The 9,659-nt window shown below is 43.5% G+C and overlaps 1 protein-coding gene and 1 long non-coding RNA gene across 5 annotated transcripts in view; one reads left to right on the top strand and one right to left on the bottom strand.

Moving 5' to 3' along the window:
• Positions 1-9,659, top strand: part of KCNQ5 (potassium voltage-gated channel subfamily Q member 5) — a 567,647-nt gene that overhangs the window by 3,918 nt on the left and 554,070 nt on the right. The gene's annotated exons all lie outside the window — the stretch shown is intronic.
• The window catches only part of LOC309634746, a 29,140-nt gene continuing 19,708 nt past the window's right edge, over positions 228-9,659 (bottom strand). Inside the window, exon 2 of the long non-coding RNA XR_014248399.1 lies at positions 228-9,507. This is a non-coding gene — a long non-coding RNA (uncharacterized lncRNA). The remainder of the gene's footprint in view (positions 9,508-9,659) is intronic.

A 9,659-nucleotide genomic window follows, 5' to 3' on the forward strand; every position in this document is an offset into this window, starting at 1 on the left:
ACTCGATCCCGCTGTCGACCCAAGTGATCATTGAAGTCTGTGTGTTCACTCTATAAATATTTTTCAAATCCATTCCCTTCTCTCCTTTGCTACTGCTACCCTCCCTCTCTGTTTCTCCATACATCCCCACTGGATTATTTATAATGGTCTCCGGCTTCTGGTCTCAGCCTTCCAGCTGTTTGCTCTGACACCACGGTGCTGTTCCTAAAATGCAAATCTTATCATATCCCCTTGCCTCTAATCTTTCCATGGCTCTCTACCATCTACTCATCTGTTCACTCATCCATCCATCTGCAAACATGTGAGTGTCCACGTGTGCTAAATCCCAAATTTATAAGGCGAAGGCCTTTTCCCTCTCGAGAAGGGAAAAGACTCCAGCAGGGGATAAGTGCAAGCCCGTGAACAGGAGTGAAACGCTGCTGTTGTAGAGGTGAGTACAGAGTCACGTGGGAAAAGAGGAGGAAGTGGAGCTGAGAGCACAAAGGTCGGCACAGGCTTTAGAGAGGAAGTGAGGTATGAGCTGAGTTTTGACAAATGACTAAATTTTCAGGTGTAAAAGCAAGGAGGGGATGAGCAATCTTGATGGAGAAAATAGCTTAGGTAAAGACGTGGCACTGGAATCAACATGGTAATTCTGGGTCCTGGTGAGTATCTGCAGGGTGAGCACGACCTCAGGAAAAGAGGGTAGAGCAAAAGGCACACGTGCCTGACCTTGAGTGGCTTCAGACGCCGGCCATGGAATCTAGTCTTTATCCTGTAGCTGGTACTGGTCAGTGAATGGTCATAATCAGAGGGATGATGTCATCAGACACGAATTTTGGGAAGATGTGTCTTTCCTTAGTTCGGTAAATGGATTGAAGGGTGCCAGATGGGACCAGTGTGGCCTGTGAGGAGACGACAGCAACTGTCCAAGTTTTCCACTCATTCTTGTATCCTTTTATCCATAAATTCGTGCCACGATGTCTGTCGACTATCTCCTTTGTGCCATGGACTGTTCTGGAAAGGTGAGAGATGATTGCCTGAGGAGCTTAGGCAGTAACTGTAGGGACAAGACGGAGGGATTTAATTAGAGAGCAGCTATGTAGGTACCATGCAGATTGTTTTCTCCAGTCCCATGTGCGCTGTGAGAAGGATGACCCTGAGATGGGTGATTTGGGGAACGGAAGTACCGTTCACTAACGCATGGGACAAAGGGCGAGGGGCATGCTTTCAGGGGATATAATGAGTTCCGACTTGCATTTGTTGGGTTCGAAACGTTTGTAAGACGTTTAGGGAGAGATCGTAAGTGGTAAACACACAATAGTGAACCAGGTACGCATGGTCTCTCTCCATCGGGTCTTGGCTCAGCAGCCAGAACCATTTCTGTCGCAAAGAGAGCAAAAATCAATCAAATATATTTCAAAGAATGACTGCCTTTACGAATCTAGAGCAAAATCTAGATGTCTCGATTAGATATTCAGATTTGGAAGCTGCCAGCAGTTTCGTGCTGGTGAAAGCAATGAGTGGGACAAGTGAGTTAGCCCAGAGATGCAGGGTGGGACGGAGGACAGAGTGGGGACGGCACCAGCCAGCAGGGGATGGAGCTCTGTAAGAGATCACAGAAGGACCTGGGAAACCTCAACAGTGACCACAATGCCACAGGGAAAAGCCAGGAGGCCTTCTCTTTATAAAAGCGAAGGCAGGAAGACGTGCGCAGGAAGGAGCTGCAGTCGGCACTTCCGGTGCTGCAGAAAGACCTAGAAGAGGTGTGTTAGGATTTCGTTGGTTGGTGATGAAGGAGGTTCCCTGATGGCCTTTGCCGAAGCAGCATCAGTGGGATGGTGTCACGACTGGGATTTAAGTGGGTTGAGGATGGCTGAGAGCTGGGAGGACGGTGGGGACAGGAGTGTAAATTAACTCCAGATTCTTTGGACCGGCTCAGGAGACCCCTCGTGACGTGGCCTCTGCCATCTTTCCTGGCTCATCTCTAATACACTCCTGAGCCCCAGCCTTGCTGAGACACCCCGTCCTGTATCTGCCGCCGGACACAGTATTTGCTCACGTTCTTCCCTGGGGCTTTTCCCACCCCTTGCATTCTGGCTGCACAACTCCTACTGTTTCTTCAAAACACAATTCAAGGGTCGCCTCCTCTTGGGCACAACTCCCACTGCCAGGATAATTTAGGTGCCTCTCACGTCGGCTTCCATGGGCCCCCGGGAACGACATGACCCTGGTGCTTGCCCCGCCTTGCGGTCCCTGTGAACCACTAGGTCTGTCTCTCCCACGGGAGGGTGAACTTCCTGTACAGAAGATCTCCTATTTATCTCTGAATCCCAAGCACCTAGCAAGGTGCCCTGTATGTAGTAGAGCCTCCGTACATGCCTGCTTCATGAGTAGGTAAATCATTTTCCTTGGAAACCTTCCGTACAGGAGTTGCAGAGTGAAGCAAAGCTGAAGGAATTACCAAGTCTTTTTTGATTTGCTTAGAAGTAAGGTACTGATGATTCATTTAGAAGAGAAAGGTATGGGTCCAGAAGCGGGAGATCTTTGCTTTGCTTCCAACTTGCCCACTGATTCGCTTTGTGACTTGGAATAAGTTACTTCCCCCTCCTGGGCCTCCAAATCTTACCTGTGAGACGGGCACAGAGGTGTTTGTGAGGCAGCCATGGTGACGGAGACTACTGTGGAGGGTCCGAAATGTAATCGGAAGGGGAAGGAGTATTTGTAATTAGTGACCTGATCTCTTAATCCTTTCCCTTCCTCAGCTCCGAGCTGCAGTCCCACCTCCTAATTGTTCGCGTTAACTCCAAACTCCTGGGGAGGGCAGTGGGCCGCACAGTAGCCAAGGGGGTCTTTCTAAGGAGTTAAACAGAACGCAGCACTCCCCTGTTGGACGAAGGATCTGCTGATCGCCGTCTCTACCCAGCTTCTTAAGGGCAGGGGCTGTCGTCTGGTTCTCTCTCTGCTGTATCACCAGCACCCAGCCCAGGGTCTGGCGCGTAGAAAATGCTCCATGCGTGCAAACTGATTCACGCCCCTCATCCCCCAAGATACACTGCTGGTTTCCTGGTGGAAGATGGAACGTGACCCTCTTGGCCATTCCCTGTGTCAGGACTCCAACAGATGTGATGAACAACCTCATTATTTACATATATATTCTGTTCAGAGCTAAATCTCTGTCTGTAGAAAGTGATGTTTGCATTTTATTTTCGCTCCTGCATTCCTTAAAAAGCACTGATTTCCCTTAAATACAGAGAGGCCTTCTACAAGTTATACTGCTTTTTGCCCTGCTAATCTAGGAACAGAAAATGCTCAAATCAATCTGTTTTCAGAAATTGAAACAATGCTGTAGTGTTTGAGGATCATATTCCAATTAGAAATGTTGAAAGTGTTAAAATCTTAGCATTGGGAACATTAGGGCCTAAGAGAAATGAAACATAAGAAAAAAATATTTCAAAATGGCATGAAGTCTTGATACAAGAACCACTATAAACAAGGTAGGTAGCCAGCAGTCTTTTGATAATAGCTTGTGAAGAAGAGGTGCCAGTTTTAATTTTTAATTGCAAATGGCTATTTTGGCAACTGAGAGCGCCAGCAGAGCGAGTTTTCGCCCAGCCCCCTGCTGTGAAAGTGCTTGAAACGGCCCAATTGCCGGGCTGCCATAGCTTCTAGTTGTGTTTAACGAAGGGTAGGTGTTTTCACTTCAATTTCCTTTTCCTTCAACCATTTCAAGGATGCTATTTGAAGTTTTATTTGGTTTCAACCTGGTAGACAGATTGGCTACACGACTGCATTGTTTCATAATTTTTAAAATTCTCTGATGGCTCTCAGAGTTTTAGGTGATCCTTTTGATACTTTGTTATCAGCCTGTGGAAGTAGTGAGTTTCCGAAATGTCGCTGAGGTCATCTGTTTATAAACTGAAAAATACTTTGTGCTTTTTCCATTTTATATATCTGTATTTCTCTCTATGTATATGCACACATGTATTCCATACATACTGTGTCCTAGCACAGAACTTGGTAGTGCAAATATTTACATTTACCTTATTTTTGCTCCTCTAAAAGTGAATAAGACATTTGAATAGAATGCAGTTGAAAATAAAAAGATCATATGGAGATTATAGCATAACTTGAAAGATATTTAAATTTAACTGTGTATGAAGAAAACACTTTTGACAAACTTAGTCATAGTCTTTGTTGCTTCCATTTATAGAACCTGTGAGGTAATTCTAGAAACTCAGTTCCATCTTCAGTCAGTGGCAGGATCATCTTTTATAATTATCATGTTATAATTTCTCTCTTTTTTTTTTTAACAATCAATTCAGATGAATACAGTCATTGTGTGTACCACTGAATGTGCTAGGTGCTCGTGGTGCAAAATGGGGAACCATGGTGGACCATGGCCTCAAGGAAAGGGCAATATGATTAGATTCGGATTCAGTTATCAACTTTACTGATTTCGTGACTATGAGCAAGTTGCTTCCAATACCATCAACTTAACCTGTAAAACAGGAATAATAATATTACATCAGTGTATTGCGATATTTTATATGTATGTAATATACATGCATATAATCACAATGAGCACATGGTCATTATTGAAACAGGAGAGAAATACAGAGGCAATGTGATGGAGGGAGAGACTGCTCTGTCAAGGTCCAGGATGCTCTCCTGTAGGTGCTGGGCAGTTTTTGAATTTGGTGGGTTTAGGCAGGTGGTAATGTCATTGAATTTACATTGTAGATTGTCCAGTGTGCCAGCTCTAGGAATGATGGCTTAAAGGGGACAAACGAGGCGGGAGATCCATTTCAAAACTGTTGTTTCAACTGAGGCAAGAAATAATTAGGACTTGGACAGGGGGCAGTGGTAGCAAAGATGGAGAAGAAAATATGGCCCTGGTGGTGCAGTGGTTAAGAATCCGCCTGCCAATGCAGGGGACATGGGTTCGAGCCCTGGTCCGGGAAGATCCCACGTGCCGCGGAGCAACTAAGCCCGTGCGCCACAACGACTGAGCCTGCTCTCTGGAGCCCGCGAGCCACAGCTACTGAAGCCCCCGCGCCTAGAGCCTGTGCTCCACAACGAGAGAAGCCCCTGCAGTGAGAAGCCCGCGCACTGCAGCGGAGAGTAGCCCCCACTCGCCGCAACTAGAGGAAGCCTGTGTGCAGCAACGAAGACCCAACGCAGCCAAAAATGAATAAATTAAATAAATAAATTTAAAAAAAAAGAAAATATGGTGATACAGTTGCAATGTATTAGAGGGGTCAACGTGGAAGATGAAGAAGAAGGATGGATTTGCTGTTTCCCGGTTCCTGGTTTGCGTGGTGGGCTACGTAGTGGGGGCCGTTAAATGAGATTGAGAATACAGGGGGGACAGCAGGCTGCAGGGGATGTTGGGGTGATAGATGAGTTTAGTTTGAAGATGCTGAGCCTTCGGTGACTGTGGGCTCCTCGCTATATACGTCTGGCAGCTGTGGATGAAGATTTAAGAGACACGGAGGTACCGACAGCGCTTAAAATCACAAGGAGAGTGTGTAAAAGAGAGAGGATGGAAACCTGGAGAATACCGACACGTAAGGGTGAGCGGAGAAAGGGGAATAAAATGGAGCAGACAGCGAGATGGAAGGAAACACTGGACAGAAGGATGGCCAGGAGGTCGTGGAAACCAAGGGTACTGGGAGAGTTTCAAGAAATAGTCCACTATGAAATATAGGCAGCGGTTACCACTGGATCTGACGGCAGCATGGGCGGCGTCAGTGAAGGAAGCGCTTAGGGCAGAAGCCAGGATGCTGTTCGCTGGGAAATGAATTGGAAGTGATGAGAGGAGTCGGTGAGCGTGAGCCCTGTATTCAGTTAGTTTAGTGGGAATATAACGAGAGACTGAACTCTAGCTTGAAGGAAACACAAGACTAAAGGGGAGAACAAGGGAGGGGAACTTGTAGGAAAGAAGGTTATTTACCATCAACGGTAGTCATTGTAATTATTGATTATATGCTGGACATTGTTCTTAATGCCTTACACACATTCAGTCTTTTAATCTCAGAACAGCCCTAGGAGGTGGTATTTAGGATCGTCATCTCCTGCGAACAGACCAGGATGCTGGCAGGGTGAGGGTCAGTGACCTGACCATGGTCAGCCAGCCACCGAGTTAATGGCAGAACAGGGCTTTGAACCAGGCGGGTTGGCTGACAGCCCGTGTTCTTAACCACCGTAACCACCACTATTGTGGATGATTCCTGTGGGCCCAGGGCCCCTCCTATTACATAGATGGCATCATTTAAAAACAGCTTTGGGGGGGTGGGGTGGGATGAATTGGGAGATTGGAATTGATGTATATACACTATCGATACTATGTATAAAATAGATAGCTAATAAGAAACTATTGTACAGCACAGGGAACTCTACTCAGTGCTCTGTGGTGACCTGAATGGGAAGGAAATCCAAAAAAGAGGGGATATATGTGTATGTACAGCTGATTCACTTTGCTATACAGCAGAAGCTAACACAACATTGTAAAGCAACTGTACTCCAATAAAAATTAATTTAAAAAAATAAATAAAAATTAAAAAATGCTTTGGGGTGTGGTATAGCTCTTAGCAAAACAGCATATGCACAATAAATATTGTTGAAAAAAATCATGGTTAAAACCCCTTATAACTTAGTATCAGAGAATTACATGTAACTTAACAGTATTAGGCATGTTTGTTTCTGCCTCCAAATTCTAACCAGCTCAAGTTTTAATTTTTCCATAAAGTTTCTCTTGATAGCTCTGGATTATTTCCTTACTTTTATTTACCTCACATAGCTTTTATTATTTGGACCATGTATTTTAGCCCTTAATTACATTCTCGCATTGCTTTCTAATTGGATCATTTAACTAATTCTTCAAAAATAATTTGTGTCTAAAGAAACCAAAGTACCCTTTTTATTTGTATCTCCTATGACATCAAGCCCAGATTTTTATCCTTTGTTTTTAATCAAAATTTACCTAGTTTATCGCTACCAGGGGGACTATTTGAATGTTATAACTTTTTTTTTTTTTTTCAAACAGGAATTTCCTTAATTTCTACTAGTTTAAATTGTGGAGCAACTTATGTTGAGGACCCAAATTGCTATAATAACTTCTTAATATCATTTCCTATAAACATTAAATTTTGAATTTATACTTTCACTGCAGAATGCCTGAGATTCATTTAAAATAGCAGCAGTTGCTTCATTTATGTTTCATAATGGCTGAATGTACCATAGAACCATTTGCCCCAAACTGATTTTACCGGATTTTCTTTCTTTAAACTAATAGAATACTCATGTTTTCTTCACATTAACATAAATATCTTCCATTTAGTCTCCATGCTTCCTTCTCCCCTCCCCCATCCACATTTTTCCTGGATGTTTCTTCCTTTCTTTCTCTCATTTGTCCCATCATCTTTCCCCCCAATTAAACTATTGCTAGTTTTTTTTTTTTTCCTTCCTCTCTGGGCATCTATATTTCTGAAATGAGTTTTCTCTTTATTTCTTTTTACCAGGTTGTATAATTTGATTTCTCTTCCTCTTAAAGCTGTCTGCTCTTAATCAGGAGATGGGCTGACCCTGTAATTGCTTACAGGCTGCAAGAGTGTCCTGCATCAGCAGACCGGGCCACCTAATGTACACATCGCTCTGCAGTAATTCACTGAGGCCTCCAGAAAGATGCGGGGGTTAGAGAACCCTACTTTTCTGGGAGTTTTAGTTAGGCTCAGGTTTCTTAGGAAATAAGAGAGTGAAGCCTTACAATTTCTCTGAGGCTTTCTAATATCTACCTATTATTTCTGAAATCTGGGAGTACTCAGATATTCAGTGAATAATTTTTAAAAGATCATACTTTCCATTTTGGAAGTTGACTACTGTATATAGCTGAGAAAGAAATTATTTTTATTCCTGATGGAATTATTGTAGAAAAAAGCACATTGAAGAAGTCAATATGTTTGTCACGTAGAGTTAAATAGCAGGTAACTTAAAATCATTCATCGCGTGTCCGTCAGTAGATGGATGGATAAAGAAGATGTGATACAAATATACAATGGAATATTACTCAGCCATAAAAAAGAACGAAATCTTGCCACTTACGACAACAAGAATGGACCTTGAGGGCATTGTGTTGAGTGAAATAAGTCAGACAGAGGAAGACAAATACCACATGATCTCACTTATATGTGGAATCTAAAAAGCAAAACAAGTGAACAAACAAAACAAAATAGAAACAGAGTTATAGATACAGAGAGCAAACTGGTGGTTGCCAGAGGGAGCAGGGGTTGGGTAAAATAGATGAGGGGGGTTAAAAGGCACAGACCTTCAGTTATAAAATAAGTCACAGGAATGTAATGTACGGGATAGAGAATATAGTCAATATATAGTCAATAACACGGTAATAATTCTGTCTGGTGACAGACGGTCACTAGACTTATGGTGCTCATTTCGTAATGTATTGGATTGTCAAATCGCCCTGCCGTACACCTGAAACTAGCATAATATTGGATGTCAACTATACTTCCATAAAAAAAATATTTATCATGTAGACTGTTTACAGTCGTTAGCAGTTTCCTTTCTCAGTGAGCCAGGAAATAGATCTATAATTTGGCAACAGAGAGCTGCAGTTCTCCTGCTTAATTGGAGATTAAAGCATGGACTCAAAATGCAAGTTGTCAGGGGAGTGCACAGGCGAGAGAAAACCACCTGTATTTTTTCCTAGTTGGAAATTTTTCCAAGGCATAGGCTTTGTGAAAGCTATTCCCACAATCTATTATGGAATAGGTACCAAGTTTAGGGCTCCCTTTTCTCGAAACCTGTTTCCCCTCATACCTGAACGAATTTGGGACTGGATGGGATTGAGAATTTGGGTTCTTCTCCCGTGTTTGGGTCATCGAGTACATTTCTCAGCTTTCTGGGTTGTACAGTTAGGACATAATTCTTCACTGTTTGTTCAATAAAGTGACCTCATGCTATGTATAAGGACCTGAACTACACAAGAACTACAGAAACTGAACGGAAATAAGACACATCTTATTCCTTCAAGGAATTTTTACTCCAGAAGGGTATGAGTTTACTGTTTACTGAGCTACAAAAACCACCTCTCTGAGTTGACAGGATGAAAGCAAAGGTTGGCCTTTCTCCAGAGACATTTAGCTACTGCTCCTATTAAAGGGATTTTCAGGGTAAAGTCTGATCACCGTACAGAGAACTGCTGACTGCCAGCTCTCTTGACCCCTTGGGAAACTTGGAAGCTGGGTGCCCAGCTGCCCATGCAGGTGGGCATTCAGTTCTGTGCATCCCAGAGACCCAACCCAGGAGTTCCCACTGATCCCAGTAATTTCCAAAGAGCAGTAATTAAACTAGTTAAACTAAATGTTCTAGTTAATAAAACATTCTGAGTATGTTTAATTTGCTCTCAAGTGTGTTTAAAAATAGAAAAGAAACCAATGCTGCTTCATAGTACTTTGTTTGGGGATGTTATTTTTTTTCTCCCCAAAATGACTTACAAAAAATAATGCAGGGCTTCCCTGGTGGTGCAGTGGTTGAGAGTCTGCCTGCTAATGCAGGGGACACGGGTTCGAGCCCTGGTCTGGGAAGATCCCACATGCCGCGGAGCAACTAGGCCCGTGAGCCACAGCTACTGAGCCTGCGCGTCTGGAGCCTGTGCTCCGCAA

The sequence above is a fragment of the Balaenoptera borealis genome (genome assembly GCF_965194805.1).
Source record: "Balaenoptera borealis genome assembly, chromosome: 9".
Taxonomy (NCBI): domain Eukaryota; kingdom Metazoa; phylum Chordata; class Mammalia; order Artiodactyla; family Balaenopteridae; genus Balaenoptera; species Balaenoptera borealis.